The 25,959-nt window shown below is 35.5% G+C and overlaps 1 protein-coding gene and 1 pseudogene across 9 annotated transcripts in view; one reads left to right on the forward strand and one right to left on the reverse strand.

The window, feature by feature from the left end:
* Cntn4 (contactin 4) overlaps window positions 1-25,959 on the reverse strand; it is a 1,052,004-nt gene that overhangs the window by 854,866 nt on the left and 171,179 nt on the right. The window lies entirely within an intron of this gene.
* Window positions 19,641-20,043, forward strand: LOC123454708 (annotated as a pseudogene).

Raw genomic sequence — 25,959 nt, forward strand, 5'->3', positions numbered from 1 at the left:
GACCTGAATGTGGGCTATCTTTTGACTTGCTCTGAAAATTAAACAGTCAAGAGACTTCAATAGATATAATTGTATCTCAAGTGATTTTGTTTTATCATGCGTAGACAACACTTAGATAAGCTTGCATACCTGGACAGAGGAAGGGAGAAGGATGGGATGCCTTGTGTGCTACCAGAATGGCAATAAATCTGTAGCACCAACCAGCAGCTCATTTGCCAAGGGAACCACAGCTATATTCAATGCAAATTGCTCCCCTCCAGAACTGAAAGCTAAGTTAGAGCCTGATTCAAATCTACTATTTAGTATTCCCTAGGCTTCAAAGGAATATTTGTATAAGACATATAATTGGATTAACATATGGTTGTGGGGGTGGGGGGAAGGAATTACCATGGGATATTTTATTATAATCATGGAAAATGTTAATGAAAATTTTAAAAAATAAAATAAAATACGGTTGCATCAAGATGCTACAATGAAATTATTTAAATAAATTCTGACTCACAGTTAAAGAGCTATATTTCTCCCCACAATGAAAGAAATCCACAACAGTACTATTAATAATAGCCAGCACATATATAAAAATCTGTGTGCCAACATGTTCTCAGGATTGTTATCAACCTATGCTAAGAGTGCCATCAAATTTCCATCATAAAAAGGAGACATAAAGGGAAGGGAAAGGAAAGGAGGAGGGTACTTAATAGTTTGATATAGTATATATGTAAGTACAATGATTGTTATGGGGAGGTAATATGATGGAGAATGGAATTTCAAAGGAGAAAGTGGGGGGGAGGGAATTAACATGGGATTTTTTTATAATCATGGAAAATGCTAATAAAAATTAAAAAAAATTCCCATTATAGAGATGATTAAGGGAAAAGTGAAACAGACACAATAACTAATTTACCTACCTCAGGTTTCATATTTAGCAAGTATTAAAGACAATTAGAATCAAAGTAATACATATGGTATCATTCTCTCTCTTAATAATAATGTGTATAATAAAATAACCCTACACACACACACACACACACACACACACACACACACACACACAAAAATTTTATTTTATTTATGAGAGAGAGAGAGGTGTAGGGGGAGCAGGCATGCTAGGGCCTCAATCACTGCAAACAAATGCCACACAAACATGCCACCTTGTTCATTTGGATTATGTGGCTACTGGGGAATCAAACCTGGGTCCTAAGGCTTTGAGGCAAGTGGCTTAACTGCTTAGCCATCTCTCCAGCTCTTGTAGTCAATATATTAATAGCTAAGCAGATGATTACCTGAGGTGTGGTGGTATATTCACTCCTCAGAGTAACAGATTAAGAGCAAAATATAAATAGCCTCATTTTATATGCATCACTAAAGCACACAAATATAAAGTAAATTTGTGTGCTGATGATTTGATTAAGAGTGGATAATTCAGATATATATACTCCACAACCAACACTGACAAAAAAAAAATCAAAATAATCCACAATAGAATGACATTGCAAGGTCATAATAATTAGCTAACACTAAACAAGCATGAAAACTTTAACTTGGTAAAGTTGTGGATCTAAATGGAACTCCAAGAATTGTGGAGAGAATGAAAACCACAACACACACTTTGGAAAACAGGTTGGCAGTTTTAAGTGAGTATGTATGCATACACTAACAAAGGATGTGAAAGAACTGTATAATGAAAGAATAAAAACACTCAAGAAATAGAGGATGACTTAAGAAGATAGAAGGACCTCCCATGTTTCTGAATAGGTAGAATTAATATTGTGAAAATGGCAATTATACTAAATCAAATTCAATGCAATAACAATAAAAAATAACAGCATCATATTTCACAGGGATAGAAAAAATGATTTCATAATTCATAAGAAATGGCAGGAAGCCTTAGATATTCAAACATATCCTCAGCAAAATAAACACCTGTGGTGGTATCAACATTACCAATCTAAAGCTATATTACAAAGCCACAGTGATAAAAACAGCATGGTACTGGAATAAAAACAGGAACATAAAAACAGAATTGAAGACCCAAACTATAGGGCAAGCAACTAAAGCTTATTGATCTTTGACAAAGGTGCCAATAATGTAGACTGGAGAAACGATAACATCTTCAACAAATGGTGTTGGACAAATTGGATAACCATATGTAGAAAAATGACATTAGACTCACTCATTTTGCCATATACAAAAATCAGGTCCAAATAGATTAAGGACCTCAGTATAAGATCTGAAACTCTTCAACTACTGGAAGAAAAAATAGGAGCACTTTCCACAATAGAGGACTGGGAAAAGAGTTCCTGAACAAAACCCCAATAGCCAAGAAAATTAAGCAGGCACTCAACAGGATTTCATGAAGCCAAAAATCTTTTGCACAAACATACCATAAGCAAAGCCAACAGATTACTCACTGAATGGGAAAAAATCTTTGCTAGTTATACCACTGACAGAAACCTACTATCTAGAATTGAAAAAGAACTCAAAAATTTAAACAATACAAAAAAAAAAAAAAAAATCAAACAACCCACTGCAAAAGTAGAGCAGAGAACTAAATAGGGAGTTCTTAGAGGAAAAATTACAAATGGAAAACACACACTTAAGAAAATGTTCAACATCCCTAACCATTAGGAAAATACAAATTAAAACAATTATGAGATTCCACTTTATCCCAGTAAGGATAGCAAACATTAAAAAATCAAATGTAAACAAATGTTGACAAGCTGTGAAGAAACAGGAACAATCATTCACTGTTAGTGGGAATATAAGATGGTACAACCACCGTGGAGACATAAAAGGAAGAGAAAAGAAGGGAGGAGGGTACTTAATAGGTTGATATTGTATATATGTAAGTACAATGATTGTAATGGGGAGGTAATATGATGGAGAATGGAATTTCAAAGAGGAAAGTGTGTTTGGGGGGGAGGGAATTACCATGGGATTTTTGTTTATAATCATGTAAAATACTAATAAAAATTAAAAAAAAAGATTTACAGGCTTTTGTGGTCTAAAAAAGTAAAAATAAAAATAAATAAAAAATAAAAATCAAATGTAAACAAATGTTGACAAGCTGTGAAGAAACAGGAACAATCATTCACTGTTAGTGGGAATATAAGATGGTACAACCACCGTGGAAATCAATTTGGAGATTCCTGAAAAGGATGAATGTAGTGTTACCAACAGATCTGTTATGCCCTTACTGGACATTTATCCTAAAAGCTCCACATCTCAGTTCAGAATATTTTCGCAAACATTTTTATACCTGCTAAATTCATAATAGCTAAAAACTGAAATCAACTCAGGTGTCCATCATTGGATGAATGAATAACCAAGATGTGATGGAATTCTATTCAACAGTAAGAAAATATGACACATTGAAATTTGTAGAAAAATGGTTGAAATTGGAACAGATCATTCTAAGTGAACTCATACAATCACAGAAAGATAACCATCACATTATCTCACTCATGTGCACTTCCTAACCTGGATCAGCCTAAGTTTCTGACATACTGAATGATAGCTTGAGGCTTGGACAATAGGGATGGTAGCAATTGGGGAAAGGGAAAGGATGAGAAAGGGACAAAAAACTGAACCAAAATTGAACTGGTACCATAGAATACTATATTCTGAAAGTCAGACTAAAAGGTGGAACCCTAAACTTAGAAGGAGCACCTGAATTGAAGGGCCCTGGAGAAAGTGAGATGAAATCTAACCTCAAACTTCTCTTGTTTTCTTTTTGTGATGGCTTCCCCCTTGCCCTTGATACTGGCCTGTAATTCCTTGTACCAGGATAAGGTCTACATTCACAATAATCTGTTGATCAGAGAGACCTAGTAGATATCCCAAACAAACAAGGCAGACTTCTGTCAGAGCACTGGATTACCCACCAGAGGTTGATAGTAAGACCATGCTGCTGAAGACACCAAACACTCTTGGTACAGACCATGGAGATACCTGGTTGGAATCCACAAGAAAGCCAATCAACAGATAATTAGCCCATCTAGTGCTGGAAGGGGTGACATGAGTTCCCGGGGGAAAGTGGATAAAATCTGTCCAAGCAACTCAAAGTATAAGTGACTCACAAGCAAACAACCTGGCATGATGCTCACACACAGGTGCAGTAGTGACACACAGCCATGGTGGGTAATCAACTACTCTTGGATCGGCTAACAGATGTGCTCAGTGGAAAAGAAACCATATCTAGAACTGGGAAACTAGTCAGAATCATATCCAGATAATGATTCTGCTTTCCATTATCAAGATCCCACTAACCTTAGACTACAAGGATGTCTAAACCCTTTTAAATTCTCTCTAAATTAATAAGGGTTATCCTATTTAACCTGTGCTGAGTTCATTCTCAGAGAATTTGCTTCTCTATTTTAGATGGAAGCTGAACCTGAGAAAATAAACCGCCCAGCGCACTCCACCTTGGTCCCAGCTGAAACCAGAGCTATTGGGGGAATGAGCAAGAGTGTTGTTTTCTTAGTGAATCTGCTATCAGCACCAGAATGATGGAGAAACATAATGGGGCCACTCAACAACTACCAAAGCAGAGATCCAGAGGCTCCTAAATGTCCATCACTGAAGTAGACTTAAAATACTCCCAGTATGACTCAGGGAATTTTGTGGAAGAGGGAGTGAAAAGATTGTTAGAGCCACAAGTTGGAATGTTTTGCACAGAGACATAACCCCCCCACCACCACAATGCATGACCCACAGTCCCCATGGGGATGACCTGCATCTCCAACAAGGAAGGCCTCTTCAGAAAAGGGCAGGGAGAGGGAAAGGATGGTACCAACATTGGGTGTTTATAAACAAAATATGTCTATATCTAATAAAAAATAACTAACATAATAAGCTCTATCAGGTTGCATTACTATTAGTAAAATAGAGAAACTATGAAGATTAAGCTCTTATGAACTAAAAGTATTAAATATTTCTCTCTCAAAAGTAAATGTTTTGGAGTAATTTGAAAATTTTAAATGACTTCATTAAAAATTTAACAAATATGAACAGTCTCACTGAAATGAATTCTATTAAATTGCTCTAATTGTTTTTTCAATGTATCTTATGATTTTTTTAATCAATGATCTTTTGTTAATAATTAATAATATAGATTTAACTATTCCATCCAGTACATAATGTTTCTCTACCTCCCACATCTGGTATGGTAGTACAGTATTACATTCATTAGAAAGTGTCACAGAAGATATAGAAATTATAATTAATACTACAGCCAAGACCACAAGTCTGCACATGCTTATAATTTCTTATAACTTATTACAAAAATCCTTTTACTCTCCACTGAATATGTGAAAATTTTAGAGGGAAAAGTATATGTATATTTGAACAAAATGTTATAGCCATCATTATCCAATTTGTGTGTGGGCGTGTGTCTCTCTCTATATATATGACACTGTCTCATAGTGAACTATCCTAACAAATTTGTCTTAAATGTCAGAATCTAAGTATATGCTTCACATTTAGAAATAAAATCTTATGACTGATTAAAAAAAAGAACATTCACAAAAAACAATAAAATTGGATTATAATGCAGTTATATGGAATATTAAGAATTTAAAAAGATAAATGTATTAATATATAAAATATAATTAAAATTTATAAATTACCTTCTTAATCTAGAGAATCCAGATGAAAGTATGCACTGTATTTAAGTCCTCATAGGTCAGAATTCTATAGCAGTTAAAAATATCCTAAGAGAGCTGGGTATGGTTGTGCATGCCTTTAAACCCAGCACTTGGGAGGCAGAGGTAGGAGGATAGCCATGAGTTCAAGGCCACCCTGAGACTGCATAGTAAATTCCTGGTCAGTCTGGGCTACAGTGAAACCTTACCTTGAAAAAACAACAACAACAACAAATCCTAAGGGGGCTACAGAGATAGCTTAGTGCCTAAGGTGCTTGTCTGCAAAACATAAGGACTCATATAAGCAAGATGCATGTGGTAGCACATGCTTCTGAAGTTCATTTACAGTGACTAGAGGTCCTGGCATGCCATTCTCATATCTCTCTCTCTCTCTCTCTCTTTCTCTCTCCCTTTCCCTCATAAGTAAATAATAATAAAATATTTTAAAATATATTCTGGGAATAATAAGTAGGGTGCTACTACTGGAAAACAGTACAAAAGAGCCCTTTCTTTGAATACCATGAAGGCAGTCTATGCTTTTATTTGAGTGATGGTAAGTGCCAAAGATTGCTAAAGGTTAGCACACTGTACTAGGTATGTGCATCACACTACCTTCCAGAGATCCTTAAGTCAACATAAACATGTAAGAAAATCACTCTTAGTTGAAGTTAGCAAATATCAATCAAGTGCTAGTATATACCTGTGTTCAATGATATCCTGAGTAGCAATATTTACTGGAGAATACTACAAAGTTGGCAATAGGCAATGCTCCTTGGAAGTTCATGGATGGAAGAGACATAAGCTTACTCAAAATGATAATTAGAGAATTATCTATGACAAAAATAATCAACTCGTGAAATATATGTGCAAGATAGATGATAAATACAATAGAAGGGGCAATGGAAATTTCTCCTTTTATGAGGAACATGGTATTGACACTTGTGAAGCATTTTGTTTAAGCAATTTGATGTGGATTTTAACTTGCTTTTAAAAATATCACCAAAATATTATAGCTCCAAACCAAGCAACATAAACAAAATAGTTATATATACAAAATAATTCCAGAGACATTAAAATAATATACTTTACTAAATGAATTCCTCAATGATTTTATAATAATTCTATAGTAACTAATACTTACAGTAAAATGTAGGATAATGATACTGCCTAAAAGCTTAGAAAACATTTGAAAATCATAAACCAGTAATTGAAATTCATTTAAGTCCCTGTAACACACATTTTTCTTCAAATGTTAAAAGGGGAGATGAATATATAAGAACAAATTGTAAATGGGGTTACCCTGGTTATCTAATTCAATGTCAAAATATATACCATAGTTCAATAATTTTGAAAAGTTAATTTTGAACAAGTATGAGCCTCCAAACCCAGCCCTACCACAGCCCATTGAATCTATTAGGATTCATTTAAATAAGAATGTATTGAAAGCCTGTGCACCATGCATAGTATTGGGGAAGACAAAATGATATTCAAATATATTCACTGCCATCAGAAATGCTAATGTAGGTCTGGGAAGTAGATTAGTGGGTAAAGTGCTTGACTGCAAAGCCTAAGGACTCAGGTTCCATTCCCAGTACCCTCGAAAAGCTAGATGTGCAAAATGGCCCATGATTCTGAAGCCTATTTGCAGTGGCAGAAGGCCTTGGCATGCACATTCTCTCCCCGTCTCTCCCAGCTTGCAAATAAACAGGTGAAAATTTTTAAAAAATACAAAAATTGTTAATGTAGTTCACTATGAGTGGAGGATAAAATATATGCCCAATCCAAGATCAGAAATTTGAACAAATGAAAATCATCACACTTGCAGGGCAAGGTCCAATTATCTCAATATCTAAAATTAGCTCCACATGTGAGTCAAGTCCAAATAAACTAGAACACTCTCCACCCAAACAGAGAAATACATAGTTCAATGCACTTAAACTTAAGACAGTGCATTTATTTTAAATGTAAAATATGTTTTGTCAGTCACAAACTCAAAAAGATATTTCACTGTCATCTTGATTTTTTTTTTCTTTGGAAAACTGGTAGTTTCAAGAATGATAAATCCATCAATACTTAGTCTTGTTTGAAAGAAATGGATCACTTTCTTGTAATCAGATTTGTATTTGATTGTGTCATCATTATACTTATGTCTACCTAGCATCTTGAGACACTGTTCATACATACAGTCTCATGTTTTGGAAATACTCTTCAGTGGCTGGGTATGACCACACATGTCAGTAGTTAATGGAGTCTACTCAATACTAACTCTTTTGTCATGATCATTTCTCATTTTACATGGATTTCCATGATCTTGAGCTCCTTTACTCTTTTTTGTTTGCTTTTTGAGGTAGGATCTCACTCTAGCCCAGGCTGACCTGAAATTCACTATATAGTTTCAGGGTATCCTTGAACTCAGGGTGATCCTCCCACCTCTGCCTCCTCAGTGCTGGGATTAAAAGCGTATATCACCATGCCTGGAAATCTCCTTTATTCTTGACTATACTACTCACACATTCACATTACATCTCATATGGAGTCTCTTTCTCTCCAACTATCTACTCTTTTCATACAACAAAATAATAAATGATTTACCACCATAACTACAACAAAGGAAATTGATGGGGATGCAATAAACACTCATTGTATTTGTAGAGGAAATTAACCAAATACCAATTCCTCAAAACGTAATTTAGTACAGTGACATTTAAGATAATGTAAATGAAAAGACTGATGGGTTTCTCAAAATCACTATAAATATATTCAGGATATACCTATCTTTACACTTCCTGCAATATGGCTAGTAACTTCCTCAAGGACATAAGCAAGAAAAACTTCAGTGGTTGTCTATTTTGTTGTTGTTGTTGTTTTTGGTGGTGCATACCTTTTTTTGTTTTATAAAGTTTTTATTAGCATTTTCCATGATTATTAAAAAAATCCCATGGTAATTCCCTCCCTCCCCAAACACACTTTCCCCTTTGAAATTCCATTCTCCATCATATTACCTCCCCATCACAATCATTGTACTTACATATATACAGTATCAACCTATTAAGTACCCTCCTCCCTTCCTTTCTCTTCCCTTTATGTCTCCTTTTTAACTTACTGGCCTCTGCTACTAAGTATTTTCATTCTCACACAGAAGCCCAGTCATCTGTAGCTAGGATCCACATATGAGGGAGAACATGTGGCGCTTGGCTTTCTGGGCCTGGGTTACCTCACTTAGTACAACCCTTTCCAGGTCCATCCATTTTTCTGCAAATTTCATAACTTCATTTTTCTTTACTGCTGAGTAGAACTCCGTTGCATAAATGTGCCACATCTTCATTATCCACTCATCAGTTGAGGGACATTTAGGCTGGTTCCATTTCCCAGCTATTATAAATTGAGCAGCAATAAACATGGTTGAGCATGTACTTCTAAGGAAATGAGATGAATCCTTTGGATATATGCCTAGGAGTGCTATAGCTGGGTCATATGGTAGATCAATCTTTAGCTGTTTTAGGAACCTCCACACTGATTTCCACAATGCCTGTATCAGATTGCATTCCCACCAGCAGTGTAGAAGGATTCCTGTTTTTCCACATCCCCACCAACACTTATGATCATTTGTATTCCTGATGGAGGCCAATCTGACAGAAGTGAGATGGTATCTCAATGTAGTTTTAATCTGCATTTCCCTGATGGCTAGTGACGTGGAACATTTTTTTAGATGCTTATATACCATTCATATATCTTCCTTTGAGAATGCTCTTTTTAGCTCCATAGCCCATTTTTTGATTGGCTTGTTTGATTCCCTATTATTTAACTCTTTGAGTTCTTTGTATATCATAGATATTAATCCTCTATCAGATATATAGCTGGCGAAGATTTTTTCCCATTATGTAGGTTGCCTCTTTGCTTTTTTTCACTGTGTCCTTTGCAGAGCAAAATCTTTGTAATTTCATGAGGTCCCAGTGATTAATCTGTGCTTTTATTGCCTGAGCAATTGGGGTTGTATTCAGAAAGTCTTTGCCAAGACCAACATGTTGAAGGGTTTCCCCTACTTTTTCCTCTAGCAGTTTTAGAGTTTCAGGTCTGATGTTAAGGTCTTTAATCCATTTGGACTTAATTCTTGTGCATGGAGAGAGAGAAGAATCTATTTTCATCCTTCTACAGATATATATCCATTTTTCCCAACACCATTTGCTGAAGAGGCTGTCTTTTCTCCAATGAGTATTTTGGGCATTTTTATCAAATATCAGGTGACTATAGCTACTTGGGCTTACATCTGGGTCCTCTGTTCTGTTCCACTGATCTACATGTCTGTTTTTGTGCCAGTACCATGCTGTTTTTGTTACTATGGCTCTGTAGTATAGGTAAAAATCAGGTATGGTGATACCACCAGCCTTATTTTTGTTGCTCAGTAATATTTTAGATATTCGAGGTTTTTTTGTGATTCCAAATGAATTTTTGGATTGTTTTTTCTATTTCCATGAAGAATGCTTTTGGAATCTTGATAGGGATTGCATTAAATGTGTAGATTGCTTTTGGTAAGATTGCCATTTTCACAATATTGACTCTTCCAATCCAGGAACAGGGGATGTTTTTCCACTTTCTAGTGTCTTCTGCAATTTCTCGCTTGAGTGTTTTAAAGTTCTCATTGTAGAGATTCTTTACATCCTTGGTTAGGTTTATTCCAAGGTACTTTATTTATTTATTTATTTTTTTGATGCAATTGTGAATGGGAGTGATTCTCTGATTTCATCCTCTGTGTGTTTGTTGTTAGCATATATGAAGGCTACTGATTTCTGTATATTTATTTTGCATCCTGCTACATGGCTGTAGGTTTTGATCAGCATTTTGCTAGTAGAGTATTTAGGGTCCTTTATGTATAGAATCATGTCATCTGCAAATAATGATAACTTAATCTCTTCCTTTCCAATTTGTATCCCTTTTATGTGTGTCTCTTGCCTTATTGCTATGGCTAAGACTTCCAGAACTATATTAAATAAAAGTGGGGACAGTGGACACCCTTGTCTTGTTCCTGATTTTAGTGGAAAAGCTTCCAGTTTTTCCCCGTTTAGTAATATGTTGGCTGTAGGCTTGTCATAAATAGTTTTTATTATATTGAGATATGTTCCTTCTATTCCCAGTCTCTGTAGGACTTTTATCATGAAGGGATGTTGGATTTTGTCAAATGCTTTCTCTGCGTCTATTTTGTTGTTCTTGGTTGTGGAACTATTATTCCTGGCAGCGTATCACACATTTAGGTATTATTATTTCCAAAGGAAAGGTATATAATTCCTGTTTATATAATTCTCCAAAACCTAGTTCAGAGATGAATATACTCAAGTGAGGACATTTGCAACTTGAGAAAGGATAACAATGAAGTTTTTCAACTGTGAAAACTTTCAAGTTTCCAAATGAGATGTAGCAACTATATCAGTTATCAGAGTGTTTTTAAGTTGGGCATGACAGCATAGGCCTGTAATTATAACTACTCATGTAGCTGAGGCAGGAGCAACACAATTTCACGGTCTGTTTGACTTACAGAGCAAGTTCAAGGCCTATCTGGGCTACAGAGCAGGTTCCAGGTAAGACTAGGCAACTTAGAAAGACTGTTTCAGGGCTGGAGAGATGGCTTAGCGGTTAAGCGCCTGCCTGTGAAGCCTAAGGACCCCGGTTCAAGGCTCGGTTCCCCAGGTCCCACGTTAGCCAGATGCACAAGGGGGCGCACGCGTCTGGCGTTCATTTGTAGAGGCTAGAAGCCCTGGCGCGCCCATTCTCTCTCTCTCCCTCTATCTGTCTTTCTCTCTGTGTCTGTCGCTCTCAAATAAATAAATAAATAAAAATTAAAAAAAAAAATGAAAGACTGTTTCAAATAAACACAGCATTAAAAAGAATGAGGACCGAAATTGGTGGCAAAGTACTTGTCCACTATGTGGTTCAATCCTCATTCTTTTAGTGCCAGAGAGAGGCTTCTTTGTAATGAAATACTTTAGTAAATCTCTCAGTCACTATAGCTGGCAGTTTTTGAGATCACAAGTATTCCTAAAAGGACGAGAAACTGAAACAATAGAAAGCAGTCAAAACAGATTACAGTCTCAAAAGGTGACTAAATAATTAGGTCTTGTCTTTATTATCTTATTTTCCTTGGTATTCACATAAGGAAAAGAGGCAGGGATTGAATGATGACAGACTGGAAGGAGCAATTCCCATGAAGGTTGGAAGAGATTGAAAGATCAGCTCACTTGATCCAACCTCCACAAAAATGTCTTCAAAAATTGTTGATCTCATCAATGCAGATATTTCTGAGACTCTGATACTAACATCCAATGATCACCATAAATGTTCCAATCACCATACTATATACCTCTCACCCAATATGCAATTCATTGAATCCTGACAGCAATTATTGCTATTATCACTATTTCACTGGTGGGAAAACAAGCATAGACATTTACTTACCTGAGATTACTATGAAATTGAAAGCACAGATCTTGTGTGTTTCATCCCGTGTGCATATGGGCAAGTGTATGAGTGTCCTTGCACATGGAGGATCATAGTATAACAGCCAATGTTAGTACTCTCTGGTGCTATCTGCCTTCATTGAAAGAATCTCCCCTTATCTTGCGGCTCACCAATTAGGTTAAACTGTCTAGCTAGTGAGCCCCAGGAACCCACCAGTTTCCACCTCCTCAGTTCTAGGATTAAAAGTTGTATGTCAGGGATGGAGAGATGGCTTAGCACTTAAAGTGCCTGCCTACAAGCCAAAGGACCTAGGTTTGGTTCTCCAGGACCCACATAAGCCAGATGCACAGGGCGGCTCATGCATCTGGAGTTCATTGGCAGGGGCTGGAGCCTCTGTGTGCTCTCTCGCTGTGCTCGCTCTCCTGCTCGCTTGCTCTAGCTCTAGTGCTCGCTCACTCGCTCTCTCTCTCTCTGCCTGCAACTTTTCCCTCTCAAATATGTAAATAAAAATAAAATATTTAAAAGTTATATAGTAGTATACAGCTTTTTGTGTGGGTTCAGGGCTTCCTCCCTCTGAGTCATGTATTTGACGGAATGAGTTATTTCCCTGGGCTCCTTTTATGTTTTTCTGTTCAAAAGCCCAGGTCCTATTTAATCTCCTAGGCCATCCTTCCTGGTACCTATATCAAAGAATTTCATTTGATTCTCTCTACTCTTCATGTTTTCTACTAGGCAACTTTGGACCAATTATGCCCATCAATGCTCCAGGAGAAAATCTGAAAAAGTTTGATATAAATTACCTGCAATTAAGAGAGAAGACTAAACACCCTTTAACTGACAGGTTAGCCAGGCACACATCCTGTGGTTGTGTGCTAGTCCCCTCTCAGGGATTGCTTCCTCTTAATCATCCTCTCTCCTGTGTTCTCCTGTAGTACTTCCCATTAGTCTTAAGAGGTCACTTAAAAAAAAATAACTTTAATTTCTACTACTACCTTTGGTTCTCTTCTTATAGGTTCATTCCTCTGATCTACTTAGGTTTATGTTTGGAAGACAGATTTCAAAATACTAGGAAAAAAAAAAAACAAACAAACACCACAGTGTATGTCCCCGTTGCACAATCTGATTATATATATTCTATCGAGGTTGAAGTTGGAGAGGACTGGGTGTTTAATGCCAAACATATGCACATATTTTGCACTTTTAATCTCATACTTTCTTATACAATATATAATATACATTCTTATTTATATAAATTATAAGAGAAAACTATCTAAAATTAAAAATTTAAATGATGAATATACTTTTGAGTTAACATCCTGGAAGCCAGTTCTCAGATTCTGAGGGCACAATCTACTCTTTGGACAGGTTGGCAGTGGAAAACCTTGTCTGAGGACTTACTAGCCCTCAGATATTTCTGACTGCCATAAATTTCACCACCATCACTTTCATATTAACTGCCATCACTTAACTATTTCTTACTCCCAAAATCTCCCATCACCTTCATGTCATTATTCAACTGATATTCAAGAGAATTAAGCTACTGTCTCATACATGTACTTAATACTTTTCAGCTCTTATCTACAAACAAACTAAACAAAATAAATTATTTTCTTTCATGCTGGCTTTGGGATTCATGTTTCTCTGCTTTTCCTTTCACTTCTTTGATAGTGAATGCACTTGTGATATAGTTTCTGTTTTGAAGTCTTGATTCATTCCACTCCTGATAGAAATGGTTTAAGGATCACAGCATGTTGCAATCTCCTCCAGTTTCTCTAATCTGCTTTTATAGCAATTTCCTCTCCTCCTTATGTTCCTTTCAGATACATCCCACTCTATTTCCACCACCATCTATTCTAATTTACTTCCTAATTCCACTGTCAACGTTCTCATTGTGTTTGAAAGGTCTCTGTTCCTGCCAAAATTACCACCAGTGTCTAGAATCCTTCTGCCCGAGTCTATACAATAAAATGCATCATTATTATTAAGATGCAAATTTTAAAATTAGTAACTTTTAATTATCTTTCTCTTCTTGTAATATGATCCAAATATCAGTAGATTAATCTATCTTATCCAGCTCACTAACTTCAACTCACATCATACATAGGTAATTGCAAATCTTCAGTGTACAAAAAATAGCATCATTTTGCTCAATAGAGCACATGTTACAATACACTATATGATAAAGGCCTCTATTTGTTGAAATTCATGAACTCATTTTATTTTAAAGTAAGAACTAGTCTTAAAGGTCACCTAATTTAATGACCATAAGATAATAAATTCATCTCCACAACAGTCTTGTTCAAGTGAAAAGATCTGTTTAAATCAAGAGTTACAGTAAGAAAATATGCATATAGTCTTTTAAGGCACTGAGAGATACTGTCATGGGTATTTCTATATGATGATGTGTTTTATCATTTTACCTACAAATCTATGTGTCATCACAATAGTATAATAAGAACTGAATTTTCATCACTTACTCATGTACAGCCTTATGCAGAATTGCTATCCAAGTCTTCATTTGTCCAAACTAAAACTCTCTCAGCTCCTTAAAACCTTTTTCATGTAGCGCTGACTCTCATATAACTCCTAACTCCATACTTCAAGCAATCTCTGGTTCTTTTATGTATCATTGCCAGTATGGTGCCAGAGTTCACTAAGCATGCATTCTCCCACCCTTAGATACCTTTAAGACTTCATCCTTCCATTATGTTCTATTAGAAAAATGGACCATTGTGACCCAAAATAACTTCAATTTCAAGTCAATGGCATTAAATTTCACTCATACACTAATGTGATATTCTAACACCATTTAGCTAACCCAAACACTACGCATATCAAGACTGTTGTTTTACATAAATATAAATTTTATCTGTTTAATTTTGCAAATACTTGATACTTTGTTGGATATTTTCACCTATCTTATAAATTTTAAGGATGGAACTATGTTATTTTCTCTTTATATACAATATCTGTATTTAATTGTCAAGTCCATGAACAAAGAGTCTAGTTTCTTTTTTTGTGATCCATACTGAAATGTTGATCACAGAAATAGATTATATACTTTTGTAATCAATACATTAACCACAATCTCAAACTCCAGGTTCACAGTATATTAGAGGTGTATATTTGGAGAGAGAATCAGAGATAGCTAGCAGATGACATATAAACATAAAGTACACTTAACTGTTTTAAAAAATGAGCTGGAGGGATTGCTTAGTGGTTAAGGCTGTGCCTGCAAGTCAGACAACCCAGGTTGGATCTCCCAGGACCCACATTAGCCAGATGCACAAGGGGGTGCACACATCTTGAGTTCATTTCCATTGGCTGGAGATCCAGGCACACCCATTCTCATTTTCATTCTCTCTCACTCTCTCTCAAATTAATAAATAAAAATAAACTATTTTTAGAAACACTTAATAGAGGCTGGAGACCTGGGTCAGTGGTTAAAAGCCATTGTTTGTAAAATCTGATGACTGAGGTTTGATTCCCTAGTACCCATGTATAACCAGATTCACAAAGTGATGCATGCCTGTGGTGTACATTTGAAGTGGCAGTAAGTCCTGCCATGCCCATTCTCTCTGTCTCTCTCTCAAACAAATATTTTAAATAAAACTTAATAAGATTCAAGATATGATACTGTCTTTGTATGTAACAATGGTGAATAAGAATGCCACCACAGAGTGTACAGAGATGGCTCAGCACTTAAAGGCACTTGTTTGTAAAACTTGACAGACTGTAATTTTCCAATACACATACAAAGCCAGATTCACAAAGTGATAAATGCATTTGGAATATGTTTGAAGTGGCAAGAGACCCTGGCATACCAACTCATCCCACCCTCTTCACTTTGAAAATAAACAAAAATATTTTACAGAGATAGTACCAACTATTAGCAAAGACAAAAGTAATTCAGTAATGGGAGATGTGCAAATTAGCACAAATTTATTCTTTCCTTTCTTGTGTTAGTTTTTCTCTGAATAGGCCTGATTGACCTATGACTAGCAAGCTATAACAGGGTGGCCTCAAACTAGCAGCAATCCTCCTGCTTCTCTGTCTCCTGGGTGATGGTATGACAAATGGGCATCATTGGCAGGGCTTCTTTCTTTAAAAAAGCTCGTGGACTCATTAAAAGTATCAAATTATGCATGCCTTTTTTTTTTTGAGTAGTTCTGCTTTGGGAACTTATCCTCAAGACTGAGCCAGACTATGCTCCCCACAGGTAGCATACTATTTAGGTACTGAAATCATGGAAAATAATTATCCATATTCTAAAACTGTGTGAACTATCATACAAAGAATAAACAACTTAAAAGTGTATGTGAATCTGTTGATACAGCTTGGTAAGTACTGGAATAACAAATTTGCATGGATAAACCCAAAATGATATTAGTGAAAATCTCATGACATTAAAGTTTTAAAGTTATTGGAATCAACTTCATTATATTATATATATACTCATATATATATATACTTATATATTATATATACTATTATATATATTTATGTATATATATGTACATGTACATATATGTGTGTGTGTATGTATGTATATATATATATATATATATATATATATAATGAATATATATGAAGTTGATGTGCTCTATTTAGTAATAAATGCTAGGAAAACTGACGAACTTTAAAATAGTGAACACTTCACTTTGTTATTCTTATCATATTTCTATGATTTGGTTTTCTATTCCGATGGAGTCTCACTACCTTTCCCACTCTTAGACTTCAGGAATATCCCTACCTCCATCTGGAACTGTCGGTACATACCACCAAGCCCAAGTCAGTTGCTCTATTTTCTTTCCATTTATTTACTTATTTGCAAGCAGAGAGAGAGAGGTAGAAAGAGCAGACAGGCAGAAAAAGAATGGACACACCAGGGCCTCCAGCCACTGCAAACAAACTCCATACACATGAGTCCCCTCCTGCAACTGGCTTATGTTGGTACTGGGGAATCAGACATGGATCCTTTGGCTTTGTAGGCAAGCACCTTAACCACTAAGCCTTCATTATAGTCCTTATGTAATTACTTTACACATTTCAAATAATCATAAATAGCTTGAAAAAAAAGAATTTATAAAAACACTGTCTTCTGAAATAGTTAAAATGATATTGGAGTGATTAAGCGGTCCAAAAACTATTCAGTTACTTGTGGCACCATCACAAGCTAAGTTTTGATACATGCAGTATCATGATATCTGCACTAATTCACTGTGTCCTGTTCTAATTTTGCATCACTCTGAGGTTGATTCCTTCATGAACTGGAGGCTGTAGGCTTTATGGTAATTTCTTTTCAACTGTTTTCTTCATCTTCCCTTTCTGCTTGCAACTTACACAGCCTTCATACCTCTTCATACTTCATACCTCTGTTTCTCTCCACTCTTTGCATACTGTCTCTTTGCTTCTCTTTCTTTCCTTTCTCACAAATGTTAGCATACCCTTAGTGTTTCAGTTGATTTTTGTTTCACATTTGCAATGACAAATAGCAATAAATGAGCTATAGAAGTTAGAAGTAGATTTAGGCCAGACAAAGGGGAAGAAAGCATGCACAAATCAGATGAGCACATGAAAAAGTCATAAAGGGAAATGTGTTTACTCAGCCTTGTAGACAAATTAGATAGATGATAGATAGATAGATAGATAGATAGATAGATAGATAGATAGATAGCTAGATAGATAGATGATAGATAGACAGATGATAGATAGATGATATAATTTTCAATGGATATATATGTGTGTGTGTGTGTGTGTGTGAATGTGTGCATATGCATGCATGCATGCATGTAGCCTCCCTTGAAGTTGGAGGAAAACTAAGTCTTATAACAAACTAGCAACTAATGATGATAATCTGTTTCAGTTACAATCAGAGAATACATGATGTGCTCAATGAAGAATTAACTACCTTGTCTTGAGAAATGAAAATAACAGCTCTCACAGCTCTTGTTGTTTCCTCCTAATGTACACTGATGAGAAGTCCTATGCTACCTTTCAAAATATAAAGTCCTTCTTTAAATTTAACTATGCAATATCAGTTAGTCTCCTTCATGCTCCATCCTTCATTAACTACATCCTGATCCTGTTTCAAAGTCAGATTTATGAAACCATTTCTGCATCCTTTCATTATAGTTGCTCTTATTTCAGGGAAGGTAACATCTAGGCTTGAATCTGAAATGCCTTCTGTGTTAGTTTCTTAGTGCAATGACAAATATCTGAAAGAAACAACTTAAAAGGGGGAAGAATAAAAACATTACTTTGGACCACAGTTTAAGAAGTTCTGATGCCCTCGGCTCTCCCTAAGACAGGGCAGAACAAAATGAAGAAAGCTGTTCACAACATGGAGGACAAGAGCAAAGAAAAGTGGGAAATAGCTGGGGATAGGTGTAGCATTTTAGATCATACATGTAGTAACAGGATTCTCCTAACCAGGCTCCATCTATTGCATTTTCCATCACTCCCAAAATATTATTATATGCTGAGAAACCACCCTCCACACATGATCCTGTGAAGGAAACTAACTTTGTATCCCTAAAACCTGAAAGTCTATCCTAACAAAGATAGGTGATGCATCCAGCTTTGCCTGATTTATTCCTGGTATTACTATTGATGCAACTGCTATTCTTTGTCTCTCAGTCTTCCTGAGATTGGCACATAAGATGCTTCCCATGAGACTGGAGTGATGGCTTAGTGGTTAAAGCATTTGCATGGAAAGCCAAAGGACCTCAGTTTGATTCCCCAGGACCAACGTAAGCCAGATGTACAAGGTGGCACATGTGTATGGAGTTTGTTTGCAGTGGCTGGAGGTTCTGGTGCACCCATTTTCTCACTCTGTCTCTTTCTCTCTCACTCTCTCAAATAAATAAATAAAACAAAAAAAATGATGTTTCCCATGGCAGAAAAAATTCCACAAGTTTACTTGGATCTTTATATATTTTATTTCATATATCTTATATTTTTAATATTTCTACTGAGATATAGATTATGTACCATAAAAAAATTACCAATTACCCCTTTAAAATTCAACTGTGTTTTTAGTACCTCCACAAAATTGTGAAATTTATCCTTCCAGAACATCTTCATTACTTTCAAAATACTACATAAGCATTAAACAATAACTTCCCATTTGCCTCCACCCATATACTAAACCAATACTTCACTTTCTGCCATGATGGATGTGTCTATTCTTGATATTGCATGTGTACAGTATCTTTCCTCTTTCATCATATCTGTATATCTTGTTTTTCCCTTAACATATTTTCAAACTTCATACAAATTAGAGAAGGTATCAGAACTTTTTTCCTTTTATGGCTATATAATATTCTATTTCATGCTTTGTCAATCCTTTCACCAACTGATGTGTATGAGAATTAGTCTACATTCTTTCTATTACAAACAATGCCTCTATGGCTATCTACAGGTAGTTTTTTTTTTTTTTTTTTAGATTTTAATTCTATTGGGTAATGATAATTTCTTGATGGCATTTCCAAATATTCTACATTTTACAAACCTACCTTTAAATAAACATAATATTTGTTCCGGGGCCGGTGTTTAGAGGCATTCAGAATGGTCCAGCGTTTGACATACCGTCGTAGGCTTTCCTACAATACAGCCTCTAACAAAACTAGGCTGTCCCGAACCCCTGGTAATAGAATTGTTTACCTGTACACCAAGAAGGTCGGGAAAGCACCAAAGTCAGCTTGCGGCGTGTGCCCAGGCCGACTTAGAGGGGTTCGTGCTGTGAGACCTAAAGTCCTTATGAGATTGTCCAAAACAAAAAAAACATGTCAGCCGGGCCTATGGTGGTTCCATGTGTGCTAAATGTGTCCGTGACAGGATCAAGCGAGCTTTCCTTATTGAGGAGCAGAAAATCGTCGTGAAGGTGTTAAAGGCACAAGCACAGAGTCAGAAAGCTAAATAAATATGAAGCTTTTTAAATAATAAAAAAAAAAAACAAAAAAACATAATATTTGTTTTCTAATATCACTTCCCCAAATTCAGTTAATCATCATTGCCCATAATATTCATAAAACAAAGAAAAATGGTGAAAAGAGGTCATACAGTTTTAAGACAGCAGACACTTTATAAACAACTGAGTGAATGTTATTGCATGTATTAATTCACAGTGATGAAAACATTGTGTGTGTATGGGTGTACAACAAAACACATTTGATGTACTGAAAAGCTTAGTTTTTAATTTTAAGAAAGTCTTTAAGATTGAAATAGAACTTAACCAATGAACATTAAATATACCAATAAATGATTTCCATCATTGATATGCTTGCGTCTTCTTATCCTCCTAATAAAATTCAAGCCCCTAACCTGAAAATTGTCAAATAGCAATTCACATGAAAATAAATTACAAAATAAAATGTTCCATCCACAATCTTCCATGAAACAAAGTATAAATACTATGTGCATCAAAATAATTGTAAACTTGAATATAAAGAAAAAATAATAAAATTTTAAGATAATTTCACCAATGGAGCAGTAGATATAAAAATGTCAGGGAAAAATAATTGCTGCTGTGGAAAATGTAGAATGTGAGATGCTGAGAGCTCATCAAATTCAAAATAGGTGAAAATATTTTAGAGGTAGCATAATATAGGCCAAAACTGAATCAGTAATTCTACACTGCCAGAATATGCTTACAGTGAACCACTCTTCCTCTATACAGCAAGAGAGTGCTGGGCAAGCCAAGTAGTGGCATTATGATAATGGCCAATGAAGTAAGTCATAGTTAAGACTAACTAAAGAATCAAACAGGGAAAGATATGGAACACCTAACAATATCCAAAGCTGATAACCATTTTTTTCTCCAAATAGATATGCAAAATTCTCTTCTTTAAGCACATCATAAATATAAGAAGTAAGTCCTCTCTACTGACATTGCCAGGGAAGACAGGGACCTCTGAAACACACTGAAACAATTGTACACTGAAACAATTGTACTCCTTTAGGACTAAAGGGACAGTGGTAAGGAACAAAATAAAGCCACATTGTAGGGTTGACAGAGAAGAGATTACAAAACCACCTATATTATAGTACAGAAGCTAGCCCCCGAAGTTGCTTTAGGCTTAAATAAATGGGACATGGGGACTAACAAGAAGAGTATTTGTAGCAAGGAGTTACAGGGCAGTTAGTGTGGTGTGAATTTTATGCATGTTCACAACTGTACCTGTTGGAAACACAGTCTGCATTCATCCTTCACTGGTAAGTACAAACTCTCATGCTGGTTTTCTGTACTCATCTTGTCACAGCACAATACATTTGTAGAGCAGAGGGTATCAAGACAGCAGATATGCATCTCATAATCACTGAACCTGTGATTATTAGAGGTTTCAGAAACAAGTCTGTGCTATCTCTTACAAAACTTGTATAACTTTCCTTGTTAGGTCACAGCCAACTTTCAGCACACAGTTTTCCCATTTCAGCCCATCAGCATATTATGAACTGACTGTCAAGAAGGTGAAAAACATTCAAATCATTTTTTTTTTTAACTCACAGAGCAAGTTAGGTACCTTCTGTGAATGACTGCTCTGTCACTCCAGCCTCTGCTAGAGTTGATTTCTATGTGACATGTCTTCTCCAGGTGATCTGAACAAAAACCATGTGAGACATTTCCATAATGGTCCCCAACTTCTGTCAAGAACTCACATTCATTGGCAATGAGGCTTTCGAAAACTGTCAAGGCCTGTATCTCTAAGTTCGAAACTTTACACAGAAGTCTCAAAGCTGACAAAATAAATAAATAAATAAATAAACATAAAAATGAGCCATTAGGAATTGAAATTTTTCTTCATAAAAAGCAAAACCACTGTCAGGCTGGAGAGATGGCTTAACAGTTAAGCTGCTTGACTTAGCAGTTAAGGTGCTTGCCTGTGAAGCCAAAGAACCCAGGTTTGATTTCTCAGAACCCACATAAGTGATTCATATGTTGGCATATGCTTCTGGAGTTCATTTGCAGTGGCTGGAGGCCCTGGAACATCCAATCTCTTTCTCTTACAAACAAACAAAAATAAAATGCTATATTAAAAGTAGCAAAGTTTAGGTTTTTTTTTTTTTCTTTTGGTATTTTGTTATGTTCTCTAGGATGGTTCCCATGAATTTTATAGGGAGTCAAGGCCTTACAATGAATTGGTTTTATGTATGATTTTAGAAATTAGACTCATAATATTTGTTTCAAATCCTACTGGCTGTGGGATCCAAAACACAGAATGTTACTCTTTTTTTTTTTTTTTTAACCCAGAAAGTGCAATTCCTGTTTTTCAACTTAGACCCCAAATGTAGAAAAACAAGAGTACAACAGCGTGCACACATGCATACTTGCAGAAACAGAGAGATGACTAAAACAGCTTATGTTTTCACTCTAGCTTTTTATAAGAATGGCCTTTCAAACAGCTCTCAAATAATAAGCAGATACTGAATTGCATTTAGTTCAGAGGACTAAACTGACACACAGACTACCTGTCTGCTCATTGTTTCAGTGTCATACACAATGTTCAAGAAATCCTGATCAAAGTACTAGACTATTTGCAGATCATAAAAATACATAAATCATGACTTGACTAAGGAAATTTTATGCAATCAAAGCACTGGAAATTTGGTTAAACTAGTTTATATCAAAAGATATTCCTGTCAAACATGTCCTTTTCATCTGTCTGAAAAATTAAGTCTCTAACATAGGACCAAGAATGACATCTGATTTTTTCTTCAATCCCCAGTAATATATTTTCCAGGCACTTGTTTGTGAAGGGGATTATTAATGTTCCACACAATACTTATGTATGTAATTTCTCTGATAACACCTCTGTGATGGTGTGTACTCTGTTGTTCTTAACACTATTCTCCTACTGACCCGGTACTATTAAATGTTACGGGTGGAGCATGGCTTGCAACAGATATTGTTTAGTACCTATTCTTTCATATCAGGAAGCATATAGCATCTGGCTGAGGACTGTTTTACTATAAAGATTGACAGCTCCCCTACCATGGTTTCTTCCCATAACCAGACTATTTTTCAAGTAGTACAAGCTTAATAATATACCATTATCTATCTCCTTCTCATCCAACCTATTAATCTGAAATTACCTACTAATAATTAAACATTTAATCTGCATGAATCAAGAACTTCATTTGCATGTCTCTGTTAATTTCAGTCTTATTGGTTGTATGTTTGCTTCACTTATTTATAATTGAAGGGTATAAGAAATCTTAGATAAGGCATCATCCATCATAGAAGTAACTTCAATTTTAGCCTAATGAACATGGTCTTTGAATCTCAATCTGCAAAATTCACAGAGATATGATTGCTTCTAACCCTAACTGCATAGCAACACAGATATAACAGAAAGTAAGAAAAAACAATGGACATATGCAGGAATAATCATAAGTGTAATAATCTTTTAGCCTTTGACTATTATATGAACCAAGCATTTTATTTAGTTCTTAGTTATTTAATCTTCACAATAATGCTTATGCTCATATTTCAAATGAGGAAACTAAAACACATGTATATTAGGAAGTTTTCTCTATGTTATTTATTGAAGACATGGGATGGCATTTGTAACAATATTGTCTGTTTAGCATACTTTCACTTAACTTCTATGTTGTGAATTATTTTAAAGTTCTCCTTTGCACAGTATGGAAACTTACACACGTATACAATATGCCTGATACTTCTATTTCATTAACTAAGCATGCTGCTTCCTCCATGTCATTAATCAAAACCTTGTCACACTCTGAATTTATAGTCCCTGAGCTGATATAGAACAATAGGATCTGACTTGGGTATAGGGCCAGTGGGATATTATCAAAGACTCTGCATAGCACCCAGTTCAAAAGGTTAAGATCAGTTGATTTTCATGCCTTGTCAGTGACCACATAATGTGCTGACATGCACAGTGATGTAGACACAAAGAGTTCATGTCTTAATGTCAATTCCACAGAAAGTACTTTGTTGACTTTTGGATTTGTAGCTCCAAAGAAAATGTGCCTATTTTTTTTTTTTATTTATGGAAAAAAGGCTTTTTATTTACTAGGAGGGCAGTTTATTTCTAAGTTATAGGCTCTTCCCACTTCTCGTAACCTTCTTGCAAATACTTTTATATCTAATTAGACATTCAATAAATAGATGATAGCCCATTGGAATATCTAGTTTATGATTTTTTTTAATTTTTTATTTATTTATTTGAGAGCGACAGACACAGAGAGAAAGACAGAGGGAGAGAGAGAGAATGGGCGCGCCAGGGCCTCCAGCCACTGCAAACGAACTCCAGACGCGAGCGCCCCCTTGTGCATCTGGCTAACGTGGGGCCTGGGGAACCAAGCCTCGAGCTGGCATCCTTAGGTTATGCAGGCAAGCGCTTAACCGCTAAGCCATCTCTCCAGCCCAAGTTTATGATATTTTTACCCATGAAGGCCTATATATGTTAAAAAAATCTCCTTCCTTCTATAGGAATTGGCAGCCAAACCTTAACTTCTTATTTAAACTTATAGTTTTCTGTTAAAAAAATAAAAATAAAAATAAGCCACTGCCCAGTGTTTCTATTTTTGTGCTGATTAGGCACCCATGAAAGCAAGGAAAAATTCAGATAACTTCAATAAACAGAATTGTGCTGAACTTGCTGAGTGCCCAAACAAAGAAGGAAGTAAGCAAAAATGAGCCTTGTATGTATGGATCACCTACAGTGGAAGATAATATTTCCCAAGTGAATAGAGGACGTAGCAGGAGGACAATGGCCAAAGCGCATATGTGCCTCTTGGGAAAGAATACTGTTCACAATGGAATCAGGAGAAGCCAGACCATTATGCACATGAATATTCTAGACAGTGATATTCAACACAAAGACACTCAAAGTTGTAAAATAAAGTCTAGCTCTGAACAACAGAAATACCTGTAGTCCTGAAAGGAACATATAAAAATAAGCATAATAAAGTAGCATGTTTTATAGCAGACAGTGCAGAAAGCTATACTTCTTTCTATGCTCTCATTAAGCTCTTGAAAATCCTTTGTTCTATGTTGGTGAATTTTTTTTTTAAACTAAACAACAGCTTGTATGTGCTTCAACTGCAAGTCACTTCCTTCACATTTGAAATACCAACCAAATAGTCATCTCTGCAATTATTAATCATGCTGATACCCTTATATTAAAACATTTACACTAACTTTCTCTAACAGGAGAAGAGGATCAATCAAATTATGCATTTCACATGCTAGAGTGAATTGGGGTATCAAGATCTTTGTTGATTTTTACAATACACCAGTGAAAATGTATATGCTGGAAAATACAGAGTTTTACCTTCCTTCCTTGCTGTTTGTGCTCAAATTGTACCACACTTATCAATCAATTTTTCAATTTTGTTGCTTATTTACTTAGATAATTTTAAAATTTAAAAAGACAGAGATTTGTACCTTAGACTCTCTTGAGGTACATGGATTTCTAGAAAGCAAGAGCTTATACTACTATATAACCTATCGCCATAGTACTAACTGAAAGATTTTAAATAAATATATTATTTTAGAACCTGATCAACATGTTCATTTGTATCAAAGTAAGCTCAATAAAGACTTTAATTGGCAATATTTTATGTTAAGAGGGTCACAAAATGATAATTCTAACTTTCTAAGTAACAATTTAATCAATTCATTGTGAAAAAATAAATCTATAGACAGTAACTACCAAGAGGTAATGAAAAATTAAAATGACCACATAGCATAGACTCTCTCTATAGATACATATACATATATATGTATATTTATATGTATATATTTATAACATAGAGAGAGAGAGAGAGAGAGGGAGAGAGAGAGAGAAAGAGAGAGAGAGAGAGAGAGAGAGAGAGAGAGAAATTCTAAGCATTT

This window comes from Jaculus jaculus, chromosome 14 (genome assembly GCF_020740685.1).
Source record: "Jaculus jaculus isolate mJacJac1 chromosome 14, mJacJac1.mat.Y.cur, whole genome shotgun sequence".
NCBI classification, from domain to species: domain Eukaryota; kingdom Metazoa; phylum Chordata; class Mammalia; order Rodentia; family Dipodidae; genus Jaculus; species Jaculus jaculus.